The 26343-nt window shown below is 42.4% G+C and overlaps 1 long non-coding RNA gene across 3 annotated transcripts in view; it reads left to right on the forward strand.

Moving 5' to 3' along the window:
* Positions 1 to 26343, forward strand: part of LOC125698415 (uncharacterized) — a 124131-nt gene that overhangs the window by 81863 nt on the left and 15925 nt on the right. For 2 of the 3 annotated variants that reach the window (XR_007379180.1, XR_007379175.1), the window contains one exon: positions 8 to 129. This is a non-coding gene — a long non-coding RNA (uncharacterized LOC125698415). Of the gene's footprint in view, positions 1 to 7; positions 130 to 995; positions 1132 to 1457; positions 2101 to 26343 lie in introns of those variants that run through there. The other variant, XR_007379177.1, reaches the window with a different exon arrangement.

The raw sequence follows: 26343 nt of genomic DNA on the forward strand, positions 1-26343 counted from the left end.
GAAACAGCCACTGATTTTGGCTGCCTTAACTTGGTTGGAAAGATGCTCCCTTGATGCATGTGTGGTCTCCTGATAGCTGGGTGCAACGCTACTGTGGTCTGAAGCTCTGTGTGAGGCATCAAGATGTCGGTGAGTAGAGCCTCAATGCTGAGGATACATCACTTTGCAGAAGAGCAGACAGGTGAGCTTGGGTGTCTGATCCTGCATCTGCAAAATAAACTGTTCAGTATTCTATTCAACTCCAAAACACCAATTAGTAAATGGATGTTTTCTTTTGGTTATCCTGAACTGAACCAGAAACTTGTTCCTGCAATCCTACTGATGTATCTGGGAGTCCTGGTAGAGCAGTGACTCAAGAAGTGAACCCTCTGTGTTGAGGCTTCCACGGGAACACTCTGACCTTACAAGAATTGCATTCCATTATATTTTAAAGATTTTTTGGAATTATTCTGGTAAAAATTATGGATTAAAAAAAAAAGTTTCAGACATTCCAGAGAAGATGTTATTAAAAAAAAATTATCATACAAAACTTTAAAGTAAAAAATATGTTCTCCTCAGCAAGAAATCATCGTTAAAAATTAGAAGTGAATTATTTATGGAAGAAATTAGGCAACATACAGCGTGCATGGTTTCTGTTCAGAGCAGGAGATAAAAAAGCTTCCAGATCTTAAAGTTATGATTATTTTATTTCTATTTTTCTTACAGGATTCTTGACATATGTACTGTTAATTGGGCAGTAATGATTTTCTTTCATTTGCACTGCAAATTACACCGATAATTATACTTTTATTCACAGAATATATTTTGTTAACTGACCTTGAGTTTAGTGTAGAATACAAAATGAGATAGAATTGTTCCAGAAGAAAGAAAAGTTCCAGCTGACACTTTGAGATTCCTAGGGAAATCTACTTTTGTTAAGTTTTGAATTTTAATTTTCGAGACACCAACAAAGATATACAACAGAAAGGTTTTAAGTAAGTGTATTACTTTGACAGGAGTCACCGGGTTCTACAATTAATTCTCACCAGTAGATCAATGCACTTCATAAGCTGCAAGTCATTCTGACAAGATGAAACAAATACAGTCGTTAGTGAAATCCTCAAAATTCAGAACAGTGGGCTGTGAAACTAGGTCAGTTTACATCTTCTTTGAAATATCTTTCCCCTCCATAGTATTTCATACTTGACTAATCTTAATAATGCACTTGACATCTTTGGTGACTGATCATATGCTAATTTAAAACCCATATTGTATGCATAAATTCAGACCAACATGGGGAGATGTTTCAGTATGATGGTGAAAAAGAAATAACAATTGAATTTGTTTCTGTTAAATATACTTTTTTCTTTTCTAACCTGAAAAATGTAAAGAAAGTCTAACTGTTGTTTGGAGGTGGGTATTTTAATGACTTAGAACTTTTTTCCTGTCCCAGCAAAATGCTCTTCTTGATTTTTTAGGGCAAGTAACTTGGAAGATTAAGATCTCTATTTAGAGCTATTTTGCCCATTCACTACAGGTAATGGCTGGGAATGCTTCTCTCAGGGATGTCTATTGTAAATTGTTGGCCCCAGTCCTGCTCATATTAATGTCAGTGGTAAAACTATTGTTGACTTCAGGAAGAGAATGGGAAGTCCCATTATCTTCATGTGTTGCTATTTAGATTTTATGGTATTTCTTGGAGAGTATTTTCAAGTATTTTTTACTCAGTTTTGTAAAGCTTACATAAAACTGCCATGCTTGTCTTCATATACTGCCTATTTTTCTCTGTCCTTATTGCTTCTTGAGCATAAATTTCAGAGGTAAAGAAAATACATATGAAATCTTATTGTGGAGGAAGATTGCCGACAATTAATGGTATGCTGTGAACATCAGGAAATTGTGGGTGCTTTCCCTACCCTGGTTAAAGAAGGCAGCTAGTTCTGTACCTCCCTCAGATGTCTGTCTCTCTTCTCTTTTTTTCTTTCTGTTTTTTAAGGTGTGAATTTGGTGATTATTTGTTAGTCTGGCTGCTGTGATTAATAATAATGAGATAAAGTACCTGAAATGTATATTTAATAAGTGATAAATAATATATAAGTAATAAATAATGTATAAATAAAATATTTGGAGGGTTTTGGACTTCAGTTCCCGTCTTACGTTAGTCTCTGTTTTACAATTAGTAATAACCACTTTGGGGGATAGAAAAAAGTTTATGTTTAGGAAGTACTGCCTTTTGAAGAAGAAACTTAATGGCACTTTATTTTTGTAATGAGTCCAACAAGTCAAACCGGTAGGACTTGAATTAAGTTCTTAACTTGACTTGTTAGAGGTGCTGGGATCTGTCTCCTTGCCCCATATCTGAATCTGCAAAACACTTGTCTGCTTGTTTAAAACCCAATCTAAACAAAGCAGCACAGGGAGTAAAGTCAAGCTGAGAACTATGGACTCGGCGTTGAACTCATCTTTTCTTTTCCTGCTTTCTCTTGATGTGTTTTCATGTGGCATAAAAAAGCACCTAAGAGACAAAATAAGGATAAATCTAGTGTGATGTAGCAATATTTATTGTCCTTTATAACACAACAGGAAGTCTGCAACTGCTCAGAGGCAGGTTTCCAGATCATGCTATTTTTGATAGGCTTACAGTCCAGAGAGACCACAAACGGTCCAGCTCAGTAGGTTATGGGCTTTCCAGAATAATTTTATCCTATAGAGATTGTATGGGGAAATATTAGCAGTCATGAATATCCTTGACAGTGCCTTAGAAGGGAAAGGGTACAATATAGTCTGAATTGGAAATAGTAGTAAATAACATACTAACTTGGAATTTTCTTGTGCACCCTGATTGTATCCCCTAGTGTAGATTTGCTTACGTTCATGTATAAAATTTTAGTGACTCTTCTGGGGCTTTGGGTAGGTAGGAACCTACTGTCCATGTAAAAATCTGATTCTTTAACAAAATACAATTTCAAAATAGCAACTATTCCTGACAGTGTCTCTGCTTAGGATATTAGCTGCAAATGATAATAATAGATTATAACTAAACTGCTGTGAAATCAAGAGAAAAACATTTAGTTCTGCTGCTGAAAACTGTTTTTGTTTGTGCTTGCGTGTCTTTTGTTGAGAAAGAGAATTTGCTAAGCATGTAATTTTGGCCTTAAAATTTTTACTGCAGTGTTAATACATCTTCTCACTGCTCCACTGTATTGCACAGTGCATTGGCCCACATCATCACCAAACGTTTTTGTTGTAGCCAAAGATATGTGTGCACTGAGTGTAGAAGTGTCGTCAGCTATGGTTTTGCACAAACCCAGGTGCTGTGCTGTATTTGCAGATGTAATAACAAAAGCAAAGGAGAAAATGAAAGTCTTTGAAATGTGAATGGGTTTCTTTGAGTATCATTGTCCTTTCTGCCACTAAACTTCAGCGAGGCACAGATGTGTGGGGCAGGGGGGCTGCTCTGTGATGACTTATATGGAGGGTTTCTTTTGGCAGTCTCAGAAAAATGATGATGTGAATAAAGGGAACTTGTTTAGTTCAGATGGAGTCTCTATTAATGAGCCCTATTATTCCTATTTTTGGAGAGTGCTAGATTTTTTTTTCAAGTATATACAATGCTGTATTATTTTTGATTACAGCAGCATTCACTGATCACTTTTATCTTTGTGTGTGCGAATTTCTAATTATACATGTTAGACGAGTGATCTTTACTGTAAATAGTAATGTGATTTCCTTTCACTTGATCTGTCTGAAGTAGATTCTGTTTCATTGTTCACTTTCTTCATCACAGTATCTTGCCTATTTTATCTTTCAACGGATATTTCTTCAAATCCTCTCGCCTGTTCTTCCCCTCCCCCTTGTACCTTTTTGAAAAGATCTTTATCTGAGCAGGCAGTTTCATTTGTCTTTTGATCTATTTTTTGATGGATATGTATTCACTTCTGGTAGTCAGCCCCATACTGAAATCCACATTCAAAGCTGAAGTGTGGGGACCCGGCTGTGACTTCTAGGTAAGACCCATACCTAAGATTTGCTAGAGCTACTGGGGAGCCTGGGGACCAGAGATGTTGGTTGCCTTACTGTGAGGCTTGCAAAACTTTTGCGAGAAGGATATTAGTAGTTTCTAAACTTTCGGTTGGTTCCTGTGGAGAGCTGAACAGTGGTAGCTTAGGTAGCTAGCTGCCAGCTATTTCTGAAAACCCAGAGCTTCCACCCTTCAGGTGAGTGCTGCCTTGCTCCAGCATACACCTCACGGCATCGCATCTCTGCCTGCGCTGCGGCAGGGTTAGTCTGCATGCGAGAGCCAAGGGCACTGCGTACCTTCTGATGGTCCTGCTGGGCCTCATTATTGAACTTTTTCTACCATGTCCTTACTGAGGTCTTCTTACAGAGCAGAGAATGTGAGCAGAGAAGGCAGAGGCCGGCCCATAAACGTGAATCGAAAGCTTTGTAAACCCAGGTGGTATTGACACCAGCACTGGGAGAGGGGAGAGAAACTCTGAAAGCAAAAACAGCAATCACTTGCCTACCTCAAGAAGATCAATAGGAAAAGCTAGAAATTCCTCCCTGCAACTCTAAACCAAAATAAAAATAATTTTTAAAAAATGACTACGGCGAATGGAAAGTCAGGGGGTCATTTTCTTCAGACTATTTTTCTGTAGATCCTCAGCTGCTGCAAAATCAAAGTCAGTCCAGTTCTCCTATACAAATGTGAGTGACTTAAGCCCACCATTTGTATGTTAAACAACTTGTTTAATATAGTATTAGCATTCAGATAGTCACAATGAGGCTTTGAGGTTAACATCCCATTAAGATGAATGGGAGATGTTCATACCTCAGGCTGTAGATTCAACAAGACAGCAGAGCATTGATTTACATAGTGAAGGCTATATCTTGGCAAACCAGAAGGGCTGCAGACATCATTTTTTCTAAAGGGAAGCTTCAGTTCCAGTGAGCACATTACAGTCTGCAAAAGGCCCCAGATCAGCAGAGTGGCAGAGCTGGATAGCCGCTGGCTGTAACTTTAAACTGAAAGACATCAAATGGGTTTTTTGCTGTTAAAATTGAGATCCCAGCCAGGTGCTGATGTGCTCTCCATTCCTGTCTTGAGACTCCCTTTTCTTCCTCTCACCCACTTTCTCCCAGAACTGATTTTCTGATAGGAAATGTAGGACAAGGGCTTGGTGATCTTTACTGACCTTAACACTAATGCACATTTTTATTGTCTTTTTTGACCAGTATGTCATCCTGCTTGAGCCTAGTCTTTAGATTCTCCCTGTCTTCCATCTATTTTATACCCTCTCTTGTGTTGATGTATGATTACATTAATTCCTTTCCTTCCTTAGCTCCACAGATTTTCCCACAGAACCTCTCCCACACTTGCCTGTTTTCTTCCTTGCTATCTCTGCTGTCTGGCATACTATTGTTTCCTTTCTCATACTCACTGTCCTCCTGAGGAGCTGTCTTTGGACAGACCACCATATGAATGAGGGTTTTCTTCAGATCTCTCCCAGTGCACTCCTGAAACCCCAGGACACTTCTGCCACAGTTGCCTAGAGGGACAGGACAGCCTGGATGCTGCAGTAGGCTCAAACCACAGGTGTTGTGTAGTGTATTTTGCAGCTGAAAGCCTTGGTATTTTTTCTAGCAGATGCCAGCTTGATTTGTGCACCAATCTGAAGTGCAAATGAATGTGGCTGCATTTTAGTTCCAGTTGGTTACATCGCAAAACCCAGTGCATTGCTGCTCGGCCTGGGAGTTCAGTGGAGATTCAGTGGGGTAGCAGGAGTGCTAATGCTGAGGTGCGTTTGACAGGGATGCGGCTTCCCCAGCAGCAGCTGCCTGTGCTGTGCTGCAGATACGTCTTTTGTTAGCTGAAGTCACTCAACTCTTCTGAGTAATTAGAATTATCAGCTTGTAGGAAGAGAGCCTAAACTGAGGTTTCTTCTTTTTATTTTTTTCCTAAAGGACTTATAGCTGCTTATGAATTTGGCTTTGCAGTAATGAGCTCATTTTTATTAGTCCAGCTTGTATAATTAATTAATCAGTCATGGATGAGACATAGAACTTGAAGATTTTTTTTTTTTCTGGATAGATATTGCTGCATACCTTGATTTCTTAATTTTTTCTCTTTGTAATAGCTCAGTAGAGCTGGAGTGAGGGTCACTCACTTTATTAATGACTCTCTGTTGCATTGCTTTCCACAACTCAGTCGTCACAGAATCACAGAATGGCCAGAATTGGAAGGGACCTCAAGGATCATGAATCTCCAACCCCCCTGCCACATGCAGTGCCACCAACCTCCCCATTTAATACTAGACCAGGCTCCCCAGAGCCCCATCCAGTCTGGCCTTGAACATTTCCATGGATGGGGCATCCACAACCTCTCTGGGCAGCCTGTTCCAGCACCTCACCACTCTCTCTGTAAAGAATTTCCCCCTGACATCCAACCTAAATCTCCCCTCCCTCAACTTAAAACCATTTCCCCTTGTCCTGCAGTTATCAACCCTTTCAAAGAGTTGATTCCCCTCTTCTTTGTAGGCTTCCTTTAGGTATTGAAAGGCTGCAATGAGGTCACCCTGCAGCCTTCTTTTCTCCAGGCTGAACAAGCCCAGCTCCTCAACCTGTCTTCATAGGGGAGGTGCTCCAGTCCCCTGATCATCTTTGTGGCTCTCCTCTGGACCCTCTCCAACAGCTGCCTGCCTTCTTTGTACTGGGGGATCCGCACTTGGACACAGTGCTGCAGATGGGGCCTCACAAGAGCAGAGTAGAGGGGGACAATCATCTCCCTGTCCCTGCTGGCCACCCCTCTTCTGATGGAGCCCATCACGCTCATCACACAGTTGTGCATCCGAAACTCAACATAGTTGAGTTTCTGTACCAGTAGCTTGTGTTCTGTAGTGTTAGTTTCCCAAGCATGATACTAAGCAATTTTAGGAAATGCTGATACAACTGTAGCAATTTTCCTCAATTTGTTCCTGACAAAGAACTCGCTTCAAAATTGAGTTGGCTTCCTCTTTGTTCGAAACACTGGTAAACACAATTAGCCTCATTAACCCTGGTTTCTGTTTCATAACAGAAAATTAGCCTGCAATCACTGGTTTGCTGGAAAGCACTGTTGTAATTAGTCTTCAACATTCTGATATGAAAATCCATCACATTTTTAATTTCTTTGACATGTCAGTGTATACAGAAAACACGCCTGTTTTCTCACTTATCTTGGGCACTGAGATAAAGTCAAGGACCAAGAGCTCTGCTTGGCTTATAGCGCTGCTGAACAGCTTGGACAAACATCTGTCATTGGTGTCAGAAGTGCACTGGTCCTGGAGGGAGAGAGAGGGCAGTCGGTGATTTCTGGAGGTCCTCTCTGCCTCTGCAATTCTATGCGGTCCTGACCTTCAAACAGCATGGTACCCAAGCAAGGACAACTGAAATTCTGGCCCCACTGAATGAATGAATTTCCTTACTGTTCCTTCCCAAATGCCTTGTTGTTCCAGCTGCATTTCAGATAGGAGATCTGGGGTCTGCCTCCCTGCAGCTCTTAGCTGATGGTGGCACTGAAGCCCCTTCCTTTCTACCAGCATAGAGATGGACTAACACAAAGGTGAGTCAGGCTAATAATGCTTAAACCTGTGTGGATAATCTGATGTTGGTTGGTCAGGATAGGTTTATCATCACCCTCAGGACCTGTGTCACTCTACAGAATATGTCAAGGCCTGTGATTACATCCTTGTGAAACAACCAGGTTTTTTTAAGACTCTTTATTCTATTCAGTGGTGAAAGCTGTAGCTCATGTGGGTTGCTAAGTCATGAGGTAGTATATGGCACATCCCACTTTCACAGGTTCACAGAGTGAGTGCTGCTGCAGGGCAGCTCACACTGGCTGGCTCAAACTGCTGTGGACTGGTTTCTGAACTGTGTTTGCCTCTCACCAGCCACTGAGAGCAGAAATAGCGGAGGTCCATGTGCTCCTGTGTCTGTACAAGTATACCCAAGAACTCTTCTGAGAAACTACGTACATCACTTGCACCAAATTACATTCTTTTGTGGAATCACTGAGATTTAAATAAAGGCAGACTTTGCGTCAGGAAAGGAAAGACAATTATTTTGAATTCAGTGTAAAAATACTAAAGGTAACTCCTGATTTTAGCTCTTTCCATTCCATACCTCCTGTCATCTGTGAAAGAGAGATGATGATTGTCTTCTTCTAGAAGTGTCATGGATGTCTTCAGTGAAGGATAGAGTGCAAATGCTTAGTAGTATTTTAGTGAAAGACCAGAGGAATTATTTGTATAATTACAGCACCTTGATTCTTGCATGTGGGACAGAGGGCAGGTTTAGTAATGCTTCTAGGACTGCTTGCACAGCGGGGAGTAGAGAACAGAATCATGTCATTTGTGCAGCCTGTCTGTGTGGGAAAAGGATGATCCCACAAGTCTCTCTAGTGACTACTGAAATCTTTGCCTAAGGGACATTTTTCGCCTATATTAAATGTTCCTCTCATTTCTCAATTGTTCTCTTTAAATGCACACTGCACCCTGGGGGTATCTCCATTTGAATGATCTCAATTGTCCCTGTGTCCATTTGGGTGCCAGGCCAGAGGGCTGTGAAGTGAAGCCGAGCTATTCTATCTTGCTATCTAAACTGCAAACGAGGAATTCAGTAATTCAAAGGGAAAGTGGTTCAGGTCACTACATCTATTTGCTATTAAGTTTTTAAATAACCAAACAGTGACTAAATAAATAATAATTCATTAGGTACACAGAGCATTTATAGTTGAAATACTAGTGAAATTAATTTTAACTTGTTTATATTCCAGAAAGAAACATAAAAGCACTGACAAAAAGCAAAACCTTCAGACACCGTCTTCATTCATGCATGAGGCACCCTGCACGCAAAATGATAGTGTTAGGAATGTCAACCAATCAAGTAGTCTAATTGGCTGAACTACTTCAGTGCTCATCATATAGAAGCAGGTTTTAACATTTTATTCACCACAGCTTAGCTTCTTTGAAGTGTGCCTAACATTTCCATACTTCTGGCCTATTACAAGGTTTTCTTAGGCCTCTGCCTGAGGATCTATGTGACACATTGAGCTGTGAACTGACTCTTCACCCAGCTGAGGGCTCTGGAAGTCGTTCACAGAAGGGATGTGGTGTTGGCTTCCCAGTGGTGAAGGCAGGTTGGATCCACCTGGATTTCAGGGTGTACCTACAATCTCTTCCTTGAAAAATTGATTTAGAACCTCATTTGCCCCTGCACCAACACAGCCCCTGCACCAACATGGTGACATAACCCCATCACACGAGCTGCAGGTGAAATGCTTAGATGCACAGCTTGAATGAATGTGCTGCAAGGGACAGGCAGCGAAGTCAGCAGCAGCGTTTCAGTCCTACTGGCAGAGGAGCATCAGTGAACATGGTGGAGCGCCACTCCTGCCTGAGGGACTGCTGCTTCCCCGCATGCTCGTGGTTGAGGGGGACTTCCCACTGCACAGTGTTAACAGTTGGCAGGGGTGAGGACTGCAGAGCAGATGATGATTACAGCCTGATGAGTAGTGTTGTGTTGTACTCCAAGCTCTTTCACTGATTTTTTTGTGATGAACAGGGATAAGTTATCCAGGTCATATGACCCAATATACTCTTGTGTAAAATGATGATACTGCCAGTTTCTGGTTGCTACACTGAGCTCTGTGTGACTCTTTGAGGGATGCCTTCTGATTCTTGCATGAATGTGGCTACATAAAGGCAGAGCACTGTTGTCAGACAGCTGTTTTAGAAAAGCCAAAGTACTGGAGAATGCTATCCTGTATGTACAGACACAGAAACACTGACTCTATCGCTTAGCTTCTATATGTCAACATATGATTATTCTTCCTTCTTTCTCTTGTTTATTTTCTTCAGTTAGTTCACACCACATTCATTCTAACTTGAAAAGGAAGAGATTAGGTTAGATTATTTCAAACATCTGCAAGTGCAGTAGAATGCACAAGGGGCATTTTAAGCATTAACGTTCTGTGTATTTTGTTCGGGTAATTAAGCATGGAAAGGTCACCTTGTGTTCTAATAGCAAGCATGAAGAGATGGCAGAGAGGAAAGCTAAGTTGAGCAAAAACAAGCTAAGTAGAAAGCATCAGCATTTGACAGTATTTATTACTTCTTCAGTGTTCCCCTAGCTGCTACAATATATTGATTCCAACACTATGCTCATCTATTTTGTTTTTAAAGACTGAATAAAGTATGAGACTGAATACAAGGTGAGGGCTAGGCAGCTCAGAGTGCACGCTGTTGCCAGCTGTTTGGCACTGACTGTCCTTTGGGACAAGCATCCAGATGAGGTTTATTCAAAACACATCAGCCATGACACTCCATAACTTCCCACTTAAAGGGACATGTCAAGAGTTCCTTTTCTGGTCATGTATTTATATCTGTCCTTCACTGAAAAAAAAAGTAAAATATATATATATGAATAGGAATAATAAAATAGGAATAATTTTATTTTTTTTTTAGAGGAATGAGAACAGTGGGTGGAGTTTGATTGCGAAGTTTCAATGGTTTTTGCCCGAAGTCTTTCCCATCTCAATGAGGCCACTCCCTTTCTAACTCTGTCCTCATAGTTCTGTGTTTGCAACTTTGCTCGTTATTCCTCTGGTGAATGCTTGCAGTGCAAATCACTGACTGTCTCCATAGGTGAGCTTGGTCCATCTTGTAATTTCCAGAAATCCCTGCCTGAATTATGGATGCTGAGAAGAGATCCTGCTGTTGGTTGTTATTCCTGTAGCAGGACTGAGTTATGAAGTGCGGCCAGTGCCCGGTGCTGAGAGCTGTAGTGTGCATGCTCACACAATCTGTCTTTCCCTGTAAGACCCCTGCAACAGCAGAGAGATTAAAATAGTTTAGGAATGATTTCTTGAGGATGATCTATGCTCTCACAGTATCTAAGGTTGGGAGGTTATGCATGTTTCTGCCTTGTGTAGAACAAATGAGTCCCAGTTTTTTTTCTACGTTTTGGTTCTCATAGAATATGTTTAAAATTCTCTGTTAGGAGACCTCACCACCTCATATATGACTCTGTGTGGGAGATTGTACTATGTAGAGCTGTAATTTCTTTATCCTTTCTATTTCTGACCTGGAGTTCTTTGAGTACTTTTCCCCTCTTGTGGAAAAAAAGTAATTTTTTCTCCAACCTTAGTTCTACATCCTTTCTTATAAACACTTGGTAAAGATTTCATTTCAGTTTTCTGCAATCTTTTTCCTCTGTTATGAAGTAACCCTGGCACTCTCTTAGATACCCTGCTGACATTTTGCGTCTTATACACTTGAAAAATTCTTATTTGTCTTTATTCCTTAAAAACCTTTTCCCACTCATCCTTCCAGCCTTTCCTAGCCAAGTTTTATTCTTTCAGCTTTGTTGCTATACTTCCTTGCCCACTTCATGTCTCAAATACCTCTTTCATATCTTTCAGTTACATAGTCATTCATTTCTCTTTTTGTGTCCTTTCTCCCAGTGATTTACCCCACTAGATTGCCCTCATTCTTCTAACTGTAGGCTATTTAAGGAATTATTGCATGACATCCCCTGGGAAACTGTCCTTAAGGACACAGGAATGGAACAAACCTGGCAGTTCTTTAAGGACAACTTTCTGAGAGCACAAGAGCGCTCCATCCCTCTATACAAGAAATCAAACAGAGGAGGTAGGAAACTGACATGACTGAGTGAGGACCTGCTGTTCAAACTGAGATAAAAAGCAAAAGTATAGGCAGTGGAAGCAGAGATGGGTGTCCTGGGAAGAATATAGGGATGCCATCCAGACATGCAGAAATGGGATCAGGAAAGCCAAGGTGCAGATGGAGTTGAACTTGGCAAGGAATGTGAAAAATATAAAGAAGAGATTCTTCAGATACAGTGGGCAGAAGAGGTAGGCAAAGGAGGATGTACCTCATCTGATAAATGAGAAGGGAGAATGGCTTCAACAGGCATGGAGAAGGCTGATGTAGTCAATGAGTTATTTGCCTCAGTCTCCATTACCACTTAGGTTTCCCACACCTATTGTATCCCTGAACCTTTAGATGGGGGTCAAGGGAGAGAAATCCTCTCCAACTGTAGGAGCAGAGCAAGTTCAAGACTGTCTCATGAGGCTGAATATGTTCAAGTTTATGGGATCAGATAACATGCTTTCCAGGGTTTGAAGGAATTGGCTGATGGCAGTTGCTGAGCCACTCTCCATCATATTTGAAAAGTCATAGCTGTCAGGAGAAGTCCCTGCTGACTAGAAAAATGAAAGACCTGGTGATCTACAGAGTGATGAGCCTCATCACTGTGTCTGGAAAGATCTTGGAATAGATCCTACTGGAAGACATGTTAAGGCACATGTGAGATAAGGAGGTGATCTGAGACTACTAGCATTGCTTCTCAAAGGGCAGATTGTGACTGACCAATCTGGCCGCCTTCTGTGATGGAGTGATGGCATAGGTGGACATAAGAAAGGCAACTGATATAATTTACCTGGACTTGTGTAAGGCCTTTGACATGGTCCCGCATGGCATTCTTATCTCTAAATTGGAGAGAGACGGATTTGAAAGCTGAGCTATTTGGTGGGTAAAGAACTGGTTGAATGGTTGCAACCAGTGAGTTGCACTCAGTGGCTCTGTGTCCAGATGGAGGCCTGTGATGATCGATGTCCCCCAGAAGTCTGTCTTGGGACCAGTAATCTATAAAATTGTTACCAGTGGCATTGATGTTGGGCTCAAGTGCACCCTCAGCAAGTTTGCTGATGAGACTATGCTGAGTGCTGCAGTTAACACCATAAAAGGAAGGAATGCCCTCCACTGGGATCTGGACAGGCTTGAAAAGTAGGCCCACGTGAACTGAACATGGTTCAAAAAGGCCAACAGTAAGGTATTCTGCTTGTAGAGGCAATCCCAGATATGTGTACATGCTGGAAGAAGAATTCAGAGAGAGCACCCATGTGGAGAAGGACTTGGGGATCCTGGTGGATGAAAAGCTGGATGTGATCCAGCAGTACGAACTTGCAGCCTGGAAGGCCAATGTTGTCTTGGGCTGCATCAACAGAGGTGTGGCCAGTAGGGAGAAAGAGGGGATTATTAATCTCTGCTGTGCCCTTGTGAGGCCCCATCTTGCATGCAGGCCTGGGGCACCTAACATGAGAAAGGTGTGGAGTTTTTGGAGCTGGTCCAGAGGAGGGCCATGAAGATGATCAAAGAGCTGGAGCACCTCTCGTAGGAAGAAAAGTTGAGGGAGTTGGGGCTTGTTTAGCTTGGAGAACTCTTGGGAAACCTCATTGCAGTCTTTTAGTACCTGAAGGAAGCTTATAAGCAGGAGAGGATTGACTTTTTACATGGGCAGATAGTGACTGGACAACGGAGAATGGCTTTAAACTAAAAGAGAGGAGATTTAGGTTAGATGTTAGGAAGAAATGTTTTATTCAGAAGGTAGTGAGGCACTGGAACAGGCTGCCCAGAGCTGTGGGTGCCCCGTCCCTGGAGGTGTTCAAAGTCAGGATGCATGCGGCCCTGGACAGACAGATGTGGGGGTGGCAACCCTGCCCACAACAGGGGTTTAGAACCGGATTATTGTTAAAAGTCCCTTCCAACCTAAAGTATTTTATGATTCTCTATGTGCTGAATCACAAAATACTGTATTAGTGTTTGCTGTGTATCTAAAGAGAGCACCTTCAGAAGGATGGGGCAGCATTTCAGCAAGCAACAGACTCTTGACTGTGGTAAGCCAGGGCTCCCATTTGGCCTCATTTCTTTACCTAGTTTCAGCCTAAGCCTTATCTCTGTGATTTCTCAGTCTGGTTCTGCTTGTTGTGCAGTGTCTTGCCTGAAGTGCTGAACATCCCATTCCACTGTGCTGGTAGATACTTTGCTTCTCTCTGGACAAAGACTCTCCATGCGTATGTGCATCATTTTCCTGCACCACCTTGACCAACGAGGAGGCTCAAAATTCCTGAGTTAAAATGCCTCTATGGCTGCTTCTTGTGATTTTACTGTCTTGACAGTTGTCACAGTAGGCTGCAAACACCATTTCCATCAATGCAACTGATTAAGGATGATTCAAGAACTTCAGAAGTGCTTGTGCTCATGAGGTGGGCAAGAATGAAGGAGGCTGACAGTTCTACAAGCCCTTTGAAAGCAATTACATGGTCTCAGGGGAGATGACTACCACTTCTGGTTTTCAGTTTAACTTTTGGTGGCAATGGCAGTACTCTTGGAAGAGGACGAGCAATATAGGTTGAAGCAGCAGTCTGAAATCACAGGGAAGCAGGAGGAGCCTCCAGCAGGACACACTCCTGACTGTAAAATCCTTTATATCTAAATCTCTCACACTGTAAGTTCAAAGCAAGAGTAAAGTGACAGTAAGCTATTGGTACAAACCGACAGAATTTTTCTTTTACAGGAAGGAAAAGTCCCATTGTCTGCAACTACGTAATCTTGCACGGTGTGTAATGTTTGTAAAGAACAGGGGTCACATATGGCTAGCTGTCAGCAAGAAACAGTCAGCTTGAATTAGCATTAAAAAAGCTGAGTACTTAAAACATAATATAACTACATGTAACAAAAGTAAATGGTTTCAGATGTGATAATAGAACAGGCTTTCCTTCCTTCAGACTTAGCCCTGTGTCTCCTTCCTTAATTTCTTCTGTCTTGTTAATATATTTATAAAGTACATCCTGGTATTGAAAGAGCAGGACCCGTAGCAGCCGGCTTCTAGACTAGCCTTGTGCTCAATGTTTAACAAATTAACTTAGATCTGTAAATGAGCAAGTTTTAGAGCTCTTTTTAAGTATCACCACATCTGAGGATGTGTTCAGGTTAAGAGCACAGAGCTGTTTTGCAAACAACTCATTTTGCAACAACCTTAGAAGCCTTGTTAGTCTCTTACTGGCTTAAGCAGCTCCGGTACTGCAATTGTGTGCCATTAGGAATAGGAACAAGAGCTGACTATAGATAACTAGGGCTGGCTTTAACTGTGTGGGATACTTGTCTGTAGGAAAGAAAGAGTTAGTTTTCAAGGAAAGAAAATGAGGCCAGTAAGAACTGCAGGCTTCCCTCTTCATCTTCTGCTGCTTCCTGAGGGTTAAGGGTGTCAATGTACAATGCTGTATTTTAACACTGACTGCTGATTATTCAAGTGACTATCAAAAAAATTACACTGCTGCAAAGAATATACTGAAGATATAGTGCCCAGAAAATGCCATGCACTTCAATGGGGAGCTTTTGCCAGAGAACAAAAGGCCTGGGGTAGCAAAAAAAGACAGAAGGAAGTGTGGAGCCTGTGCTTCCCTGGAGAAAAAAAAAAATCCATTAATTTATATTGATTATATCCCTAAAGTGTTTTAAAAGATTTTTGTTCTCTCTTGTTCAAATCTTGCTGCTTCTGAGTCATAGCAAAAAGCGGGGAAGGCAACAAAGAGCAAGGCAATGGTAGCTTTACAAGGAACAGAGGAGAGAAAATACAGCTTGCAGCCCCTTCTGTTCTCCATCCTCCTCACACTTATCTTGTCACTGCTCGTGGCACTCCGATACCCAAAGCTCGTGTGAGCTGAGCACCAAAAGGGAATTGGGAGAGGGGAAGAAAATGTGTGGGCAGCTGAGGGGCTGCTTTCTCATGGCTGGGGCTGGGCTCAGAAACAGTGGGGCAGCGATGGCCCTTATTCCCACCTGATTCTTGAGACCTCTACGTGCCTCAAGCAACGCCAAAAGGCAGTTGCAGCAACTACTGAGCTAATGCCTGTGGTTGGATAGGGCTGGCAAGGGCACTGTAGCACGGGGTCCCAGCATTGAAATTCCTACAAGGTTTTTGGCAGCCCCCTCACCAAGCAGCCTCCAGAAAGGTGTGCATTTTGTATCTTCCAAGTTTTCTCCCTGCCACCTATTTGCAGTAGCAGCTGGATACACTGGAACTGAGTGACCATGAAGTACAGTTATCAGCTCTGTCAGCAGCACTGTATTCTCAGGAGAAGTCATGTGAGCAGAAGGTGGGTCTGGCCTATTGGGGTTAGAATCAAGTTGCAGAAACTGAATGGAGAGAGTCTGAGCATCTGGAGCAACCAGTTTGCTGGTTGCAGAGCTCCTCTTCTACTCCTTGTCTCACCAAAACCTACAGAAGTGTAGGGAAGCGCTTTCTTTTCTTCACTGTATTTTCAGGATCATTCATTGTTAGATTTAATGGCTAGAATAAAGAGCCATTATAGTGAAAATCATGAAAACAATGTTCTGTTGAGATGACAACTAGAGAAATAAATGTTTAAAAAAAATGAAGCTTGCAAGAGCCCTCAGAACTAAAAAGTCAGTCTGTCAACTGGAGCGAGGAGGTAGCACCACATTGACAAGAGCTGCTGAAAAAGCTGTTCTACACTACTCCCACTTTTTCACAGTTACTCATTCCCCACCCTGTCTATCCCTTTCTCCCTGCTGCATTTAGGAGTCTCTGAGGCTGGAGTTGAGGTTGGATTGCTGCTGGTCTGCTGGATCTGGGTGAACTGCAGGAGTCCTAAGAAATGTCTCTGACAGCTGTTGTTCTTCCTCATGGCCTTTTCTTCCTAACAGGGCAGAAAGGTGAAGAACAGGGAGAGAGAGAGAGGCTCCTGCAGACTGCTCAGGGCAGTGAGGTGCAGCTGTCCTTTGCTGTGTTGGAATGGGCAAGTAAGTGACAGGCCCAATGTGCTCTGTTAGTGCTGCTTGGCAGAGGGGAATTATGTTAGCTTGAACCAGGGAATAACTATTTGTTTAATTTTAACATTTCAAAAGTGGACTTTATCTATGTGACGTGTATGCAGAGAGCTAGTGTCTGCTCTTGCAGAGCTCTGTCTCTCCAAATGTGATGGTCAGGACACATTTTTTGAGTGCAGTGTGATGGCAAATGTAGCAGCTGCTGCATGTTTTCTGATAGAAAATGAGAAAATATGTTTTAAGGTCATTTGAAACAGAATTCAGTACTTCTGCATAATGGGTAATAGTTTAGTCCCATTTTCTGTTAACTCTGTGGGAATTTTAGGTCCATGCTTCATTGAGGTTTTCCATCCAGTCTGACAGACCAGCGTGCTCCTTTCTGACCCTTCCCTACAGACACAGTCTGTAATAGCTTTGTTATCTGTCTCACCCCTGGATCCCCACTTTTGTCTCTGTTTTTTGCAGGCCCTGGACACTCTGATAGCCAGTGATCAGCCTGCTGCCCAGCTTCCCCACTGCTCTGCCTTGCTACCCCCGTGCCCAGCTCACCCCACTGAGGTTGAGGTCTTGGTGTGGGTCCTACCCCAGGATGTAGTCTTTTCCCCATGGTACTATTTATTGCATTTTCTTTCTTTTCCAGTTCATTATTTATTCAGGCATGCAGTTCACATCCTCCCACAGTGGGAATTAGTAGAGGGTCTAGCTTGGTAAATGGGAAGGCTTTTTTACCCACTTTTTATCTGTGGTGGTTCTTTCATTGGTGAAGTCACTATTTCTGGCACTGCTGCGACTTCCATGCTGTGGTCTCATTCAAAAAAGCTCCTTGACATTCTTGTGCCTCTTCTCCATGTGATAGACATTGTTCATAGCTTGATGTGTTGTTTTTCAGTCAGATCCAACGATGAGTTTCTAGCAGCTTTTTTCACCTTTCTCTGTTTTTCACATTGTTTATATACTCTCTCACCTGCCTACAATTCTCCATCGGTTCTGGACTGACTGACTTCCCCTTCTTGGCAGGTTCAGATGGCGTTCTCAGAAGCACCCGCTGCACTGAGACTAGTGCCTTACTATGAGATGGTCCAAAAGCTCTCTCTGTTGCCAGAAGTCTCGTCTGCAGATTCTGCTTCAAAAAATCTCTGAGGTGTTTAAATCTTTTGTGGTTGTGGCTCTGCTCCTGTCTCTGTATTTCTTTCTGCACAGACTTCTTTGCACAGATTAACTGAGAACTGCAAAAAGCGTCAACTTCTTCAGGACTAGCCCTGGCCTGAACTATTCCCTGCTCTGACAATTGTTCTCCTTTTGGCAGACATGTTACTGTCTGCAGTGCTTTTAAACCTTCCTCTGTTCTATCATGCATTCCCAGAGAATTCCAGCTCTGACGGCATTTCTAATTGCTGTGTTTTTTCACTTTATGTCTTATCTGGTTTTACTCCCAGTGCTTTATCTTGTCCTGAAATCACCCTGAGCCAAACAGGGTGGCAGGGATTTGCCTCATTTAGTGTCCAAGCTCCAGCAGCCTGGCATGGTGTAACATGAGAACTGGCACAAATGGAAAATCAGTTTCAAATGGCTCGTGCCAGTAAACATAGGAATGTGCTGACTGCAGACAGAGTGTTGTGTGGATTGCACAGATAAGCATATTCCTTCCTATACCATCATTCAGTGCATTACCTGCCCTAAATGCATGTATCTACTCCTTTACAGATAGATGGTCTAGTTCTTAGTGCAGTTGTTTCCTGTAATGATCTATAATGTGTTCACTGTCTTTTGATCTGTCTCAAATATGCCACACACCACAGGTATATATGAAAGTCAGGTGGCTCTGTAAGGGCTCCTCACCAATTAAAAAATATCCCCTGTGGATGAATACAGTCAAGAGCTGTAGTTTGATCTACCAATAGATTCTTTTCCTACAGCACATTCACTTATTAAAGCTTCTGATGGTAAGAGAGGAATGGCTTTCTGTAGAAATTAAACTGCTGCTGAAGAGTCCTTTTGTGCGGAGCGTTCACTGCTCACCCCAAACAGCCCAAGTGATTGGGGAGGGCTGGAATTCACATGCAGAAATGAAGAGCAATTTCTCTGTAGGTGTTGTTCCAATTTAGAGACAGAAATAATGGCCTCTGTCCCCTACCCTACAGGGATGGGTGACGTGGGAGTTTGAGGCCAGTGGTTTTGTGTAAGTGTGGAGACAACACAGAGAAATATGATGCTGTAGTTCCTCCTCTTCTTGACTGTAGCTGGATGGGCTGGATCTGTTTACCACCACACCTCAGGCTGACTTTGAGGAGGCTTGCACCTATACAGTGCTGAACCTCATGCAGAACTGGGGACAGTTTGCTCAATGAGCTCAGAGTGCTCAGAGTGCTCAGCACCCTGTCTTGTGGGAGAGATGCGAGCCTGCTGTGTCCCACACTCTTTGTGCTTCCCCTGGGTGGTATAAAATAGAAACAAATGTTGTTGCATGGCAGGTGGACTATGAACATCAGTGAACAAGTAGAACTTCACTAAACTAGTGGTGATTCATATGGTCTTCCACCTGGTCCAGAATGCTTCACAATTGGAGCTATTCTCCCTTGACAGACCTGAAAAGAGAACTAATGCGTAGTGCTGATTGCCAGTGTTTTCTGACAGCAAAGTGAATCACTTTTTAAAGACAATGACTTGTTTGCTTTTCCTTGAATCTTGAAGTTATTTCATAATAGAATTTGAGCAAATTTACCAGATGTTTCATCCCACTGCACTTTTCTGGCAGCTCTCTAAGACAGAGTGCTGACTAAGGCTAATAAATCAGGATGCATAAGGAAGGCTTGGGGAAAGAATACAATATATATGCCTGAAACCATAGGAATAGCTTACCCCATCGATCCCTGGGAATTTCTGATGTTTCCTGTGCTTTTCTTAGAGACTGATCTCATATTCATGAGGGGAAGGGGGTCCTGTTCTGTTCTTGTAGCCTATGGTGAGACATAGCTTTGTCTAAAAGCACTCCTTGTGCTGGTATTGGAGACTGTAGGCATGAAAGTGATGAATATAATTCTATAGTCAGGCAATTACCCATCCAGCTGGGAGCAAATGGGAAATAAGAGTTTAAGATGCATTCAGAGGCTGGCTGTGTTGTGCTACAGAACAATATTCTCTTCCTCATCCATCTCCTTCTCTTCCACTCCTCCCTCCCACCTTTTTGCTTCATGCAGTCTTTCCTAATCTCTTTGCTTCTGTGCCACCCTACCCAGGAGTGCTCTGCCAGTTCCTTGGATATCTCCTATAGAAGATACTCTTCCTTTAGGACCTTACATTGCGTGTGTTAACCACATAACAGTTTTAAATCACATTTCTACTCCCCTTTCAGTGACTCTTACAGTAACTGATTCAGTTTACTGAACTGAAAAACCATTGTTTTTTCAGGTTTGTGCCACTTAATCTTCTGTCGACTGGATATCTGCTTTTGTTCTCTATTCTTGCTTATGTTTGCTCTTACGGTACATCTATCAGTTCACTAGATACCCTTTGCCTTGTCTCTTTTCTCCCCACATAACAGGAAAGAGCATCTGAAATGTCTGTACCATCGTCCAAGCAGAGGAAATTATAAAGGAAATACTGTTCCTGCTTGTCTGGCTGCAGCAGGAAAGCATGTATCAAGCCCTTTAGTGAAGCCCACATTAGACCAGCAGCACTTGTGCTAGCCATACCTGGTCTGCTTGGACACAGGAGGCTTTGGGTGATAGCATAGCACCTTGTCTCTCTACCCTTGTTTGGAATGACAAAATCAATGTGCCCCTGAACCCTCTCTACTGCTACATCCCTTGCCTGGCGCAGGGCTCATGATGCTGCTCTTCCTGTAGGGCTATTTTTGACAATTCTTGCTCACACCAAGGTGGCAGTGAAACCAACAACCAAGAGCTCTGGAATCAGGACACTTAAGCCTGGGAAGGTTTTCTTTAAATAAAAGTGTGGACACGCATAGAGTTCAGGTTGCCTTTGAATACTGTTTGTCCATCTGAATATCAGTGTCAGGTAAAAAGAAGGTGTGTTTTTAATCACAGTCATGTTATTTAAGCAAGTTATATTCTTCTGTGTGTTGCCTTTATCTGAAGATTTTTGTGCAGACATTTGTGATTATCTGTCATTTTACCTTTATACAGCTGCTCCCATCCTGATAGGTCAGTGAGATTTTTCACTTGGCAGTAACAGCAGCCGTCTCGTCCGGCATGTTACAACCGGACAGGGAGAAAGGGAGTTTCTAACCCAGGACTGCAACAGTAAATTGCTATACTTAGAGAAATGCTGTAAAGCCATTTACTCCATTTTTTATGCTCTGTCTGAACAACCCGTGCTCAATGAATTTGCATGGTGCTCAAGTTATCTGTCCGTATGAGACGAAGAGCTGAGCTTGCTGTGCTGGGATTAAACCTGAGATTCTTGGCCCACGCTTGGAACCATGAATCCCTAAACCAGGATTCTGGAAACGAAACAGAATCTTGAGGGTTAAAGAACTGGAGCATTGACTGCCCTCCAACTCCTCAGGCCTTAAACCCCTCAATACGAGAAGCTATTGTGATGTTCAGCTTGTGTCTGCGGAGTGAGTCTGCATTGTTGGCACCACTCCAGCTGCAGCTGCTCTTTAAAGTTGAGAAAAAAAAAAAAGAAAAAAGACCTCGTTGGAAAGGTTTATTATTATTATTATTTTCTCAGCTTTGAGAATGGTTAGCTTCCCCCTGCTGCTTCTAACAGCAGTTTCAGTTTAGCTGGTGTCCCACCACTCATACTCTCACTGCAACCTTAAAGGAGCACAAACCAAACCTCAGCAGTTTTCAGCAAGGCCACAGAGTCGTTGGAAGGGTTCCCACTGCCTTCTTCAGTGAGCACTAAAGGCAGGCTCCAGCACTTCCAGCGCGGCTGTAAATAACGGCTGGAAGGGGATGGATAAAGAATAGGGGGTACGCAGGCCTTGCTTCGAGCTCGTCTTTCATTTCCTTTGTCTCTTGTAAGAGAAACAAGGGGCCTAATTTCCTATAACTTGGCACACGGCCGTGTCCTGGGGCCTGCTCGGTGCTGCCTCTCCCAGCAGCAGCACTTGGGGCTCCGCGTTGTGCCGGAGCAGCCAGGGAGGCCTTGCGGTGCCTGCAGGGAAGCACGCAAAGTGTTAAACACGGGAGGAGCGTTGGAAACAAGGGCAATTTTCTGGCTTTGATCTTTCACTTGGCTGATTCCTGGAGAGAGGCTTGTCTGGGGCTATCTCTGCAGCAGAGTTTGGAAGCAGCTGAGCAAAGCGCTGCTCGGCCTGGGGGATCAAAGAGTGGCTGTGAGCAAAGCGGCACAGCGTCCTCTGCTTAAGCAGGAGCTGCAAAATATAAACGCAGTGCTGCTCTCAGCTGGGAAGCAGCAATGAGGCTGTATTTCCCTGCTTTCCCTCTTCCTGGGGGTTTTTCAACAGGTTAAATTGGATTCGGTTGTTAAGGGTTGTAAGTACAGATAGACAAAATGCAACACCTGCGGATAGAAGGCAAGTGCTATTGTTAGGATAGGGTGAGTGGCCAGGTAGAGTGCCAGATATGAAGTGATGGAAAACTTATTACTTTAATTCAACAGAAGGAATCAAGGAGAAAAATTAAATACAGAAGCAAGACACGTCAGAACTCAAAGAATGTCTGTGCTTTTGTTCAATGCTGGGATACAGAATGCACAATTTCATGCAAATCAGACTTAATTTATGTTCTGCTTTGCTTCTTCAGTTAAATATGAGATGAATGAGAACAAGAGCTTTTTTTCAGCGCCCCATACCCAGTAAATTCACACTGCGAATGGGGGAAATAGACTAAATGTGATTCTGGACGATGACATCGCCAGTGATCCAAAAATATTTGCACTGGTTGACCTGAATAGTCTCTTGAATATAAATGATCCACAAGGGAAAATTTCTATTAAGAGCAAATGCAATAACTAAAAGGGTGATATTGCTGAATTGGAAATAAGCAGAAGGATTAAGGCTTGCAGAATTTTACACAGGATTAAGTGAATTGACACATGCAGAGAAAATCACTTCAATAATAATTTTTCATTTTATTTTTGGGGAGTCTTTTTTGCAAATATAGTCATTATTCTCGGAGAGAAATGACTGAGCTGTCATTCCACGCATAGCAAGGTACCACTGTAATCTAGAATGATGGAATGTGTTCATGTGTCAGAGTGTTGATCCATAATTGTATTGTAGACAGCAAAAAAAGAAAAAAAAGGAAACAAAATTAAAATGTATGTGTTGAAGTGGGTGTGTTGCAGTATGCTTCTGTCTGTAGGACACCTGTAAAATGACTTGTTTGCTCACTGGGTTATCACACAGTGTTTTCTCTTTGTTGGCCCTTGTTTACCAATGGCCAACACAAAGGCAAAGCACTTTGCTAAAGCCATGAAGAAGGAACATCGGTTTCTTGCTTGCCTTTTTTTTTTCCTGATTCTTTGGCTATTCCTCTTTGTGATTACCCTGTTGGGAAGTGGGTTTTGAGGATGTTGCTGCTCTTCTCTTAAAGCTTTGTCTTGAGTGCTCTTCTTCAAATCAGCCAGCCTGGAACTTCACAAGGGCTTACAAGTGTGGGTGTAAGCTGTACCAAGGTGGTCAGAAGGAGCTCACCTGTCTACTCATAACGTTTTAGGTCTGTTGTTTTAGGAATACCTGATATTTCTTATCAGGTTAGATGCAACTGGCTATGATTGCTATGTATTGAAGGTTACAGAAGAGATATCATTTCTAGATCTGTCTTTCAACCTCTAAAGGCACATTTTGCCACTGAATTTTTCCTTGCATGATCCCCACAAAATTCAGTTGCCTTTTCGTTAGTCCCTTCAAGTTCTTCAGCAAGGCCAAATGATTAAATCTTTGCTCAGGTTCTCACTGGGGAAAGGCATACATCTTTTTTTCTCTCTCTGTTTTGTACTACAGTGTTTGTTTTCAGTAACAACTTGTTCATTAACAGACAGTTAGTTGTGTCTTTCAAGATATAACCTGTACAAAATGGTATTTAGCACATAGGCTCAATACACATCTTTTCTCTAGGGTGCTTGAAATTTTGCAGCCATAATCCATGTTCTTGCAGCAGCTGTGAGTGGGACAGTTCCTAGCTGACCATTTTGAACAGTGGGAGTCCCAGTATTGGCTAATTCAGGTAAAACATCACTTCCTACTAGCATTAAAGTATAAAAGTTCCCCTTGAACGTGCGACCTGCCTATTTCCCATGGCTTTGAGAATTAACAAGGTATTTATTTAAATTGACAGGGAGTTAAAAAGGCTTCTTGACAAAACAACTGTTATTCACATGATTAGCAAAAACACCAATTGGGGACTGGTGAATGACAGCCAAACAAAAGCTCTTTGACTCCAACCCTTCAATTGGTGCCAAAATATTGACAGATAATCTACAGCTTCTATTCATTTCATACAGGACTGTAGATGTGCAGAACTGCCCAGTATCTCCTGTGAGGCCATCACCATAGTGTAGAGAGCAGTGTGAGCAGAGCTGCCTTTATGACTTGCTGGTTGGGCTGTCTGGTAGTAGGGAATGCATCCTGGGGCTCTCACTTTGGTGTCCTTGGTTGTACAGAGCTTCCTCCTCTTTGGTGGAACAAAATGTGTGTACTTGGAAATGTTACACTGGTGAGTGGGAACTTGTTTTTGCAGCTAATTTGCTTTAGTAAGAACCAAGAGAGATTGATGTTAAAGGACAGAGGTAGAGCATCGTGCTGGTGATGTGGTAGCGGTGCTCTGCTCTGCCACTTTCTGCCATTAAGCTCCATGCTTGAAACTGTTACTGGTCACCAACAGTTGGTGCAATTAAGTATTACCTCCCCACAGCAATCACTTGACTTAAAGGTTGTGTAGGGTTTTCATAGCAAGGTTGTTGCTGTTGCTGTTGTCATCTGTGCTGAGATTTGTTTTCAGTGTTGGAAATATGCTTGGTGAAGATGACAGACTGGTTCTGGGGAGGCCTTTTCAGTTTTGCCCTGGATAGTATCCTGCAAAGATGAATTTTAGCGTTGTGGCAGAAGGAAAGAGTGACTCTGCAAAAGGAACATAACTGGTGATTGCAGTTCTCACATTGCAAAGATGTTCTTGAGTAATTCTGTTGCTATGTTGAATAGCATCAGGAATGGTCAACAAATGGCCTTGACCTGTAGTCCCAATGCCTGCTGTATATCAACCTTGAATAATAATAACTGACACTCAAAATACTAGAATTTGAGTTAGAAATGAATTATAAACTGTAATGCTGCAACCAAAGTAGGAACAATTTATTTTTACTTGAAAAGCAAACCGAATGCTGTTTGACTGCTGCACAACTGGACCCCAGATGAGTGCTTAGAAGTTCAGGTACCCATAGTGAACATGACTGTGCAATTTGGATGCAGAAGCCCCGCTGAAGGTGCCTGCAGTCTTTACCCAGGATTCACGCACCAACAGGGGATGAAGTTTCAGATGGACTTTTTGCTGATGTTCGCTATGGTAGTTTGGTGTGGGGATCTTTGGGTCTCATTCCAATATTCTCAGCCCTTCTCTGAATTTCATGGGGCTTCATGGGGTGAGACATGCAATTTATAAATAATTTATGATGCTTCAAAAATTCCTATTTTCTTGTTTGGAGAAACAAGCTAACCATAGTTTGTTCCATTTAAAAGTAGAAAGTTGTTTTTACTGCAAAGCCCCCAACCACAGTTGAATATTCTTGTGCTCTGCTACCTCCCATCTCCTTCTCCCTGTCACTAAGCAAGATCATTCAGTGGTTTGCTCAGTAAGAAAGCGATTCTACATTATTTCCTGCAGAGGTTTCTGCTGAAGTGGGCTGGCTGTAAAGAAGCAGCTACTCCTTTACATTCTGTAACCATACAATTTTCTCTATCAGCATGGAACATTTGACTCATGTGCCCTAGAAAATAACTCCTCACTCCCACTATGTGCACATATACTGAGCTTAGATCTAAACCTGACCTGCACTTCTGGGATGCAAACTCGTGATCAAAATTGCTGGATGCAGGAGGTCAGCGTTCCAGAGTCCTTAGGTTCTGGGGTGAGAGTCCACTGTTTAAGAAGCAGTGTTGTGAATTCAAAACAGATTAATGCTTTTTAAGGTCTAGTGAAGTTACAAAAACACATTACAAATGAGCATGTCTGCCTTATATGAAAACTGGTTATAGGGCTCAATTCTTTTTCTATTAAGGACAATAGGGAATGGTGCTTCTAAATTTCACCCAATGTAGCGTGGGGTCTTTTATAGGGGTTAAAATTTTTTATATGAAAAATTGAGACCCTTGGTTTCCCATGTGAACACAGACTGCTGCTGTATGCCCTTCAGAATGTTTATTTTTGCATGTGATACAAAAGCAGTGTTTCTGTCTATAGCCCATTCTCTCAAAGAGCACCTTGAGCTAACATTGAGTTCCAGGCCTTATGAAGCAGAAGGCAAACCTTGAGCAGGACTTTACACTTCTCATAGTCCAGGACTTGAGTTTACATTACAGGAGGCAATGTAACTAATATTTTAAGCCAGATTGTGAGCTGTGAATGTGTAACAGAGTTCTGAGTGATTTAATTTTCCTGATCTGGTGCTCTCAGAATGTGCATAATCCAGAGATGCTTGGTGGTAAAGCTTGGAAATAGACTCACCTCCTACTGTAATTATC

The sequence above is a fragment of the Lagopus muta genome, chromosome 10 (genome assembly GCF_023343835.1).
Source record: "Lagopus muta isolate bLagMut1 chromosome 10, bLagMut1 primary, whole genome shotgun sequence".
Taxonomy (NCBI): Eukaryota; Metazoa; Chordata; class Aves; order Galliformes; family Phasianidae; genus Lagopus; species Lagopus muta.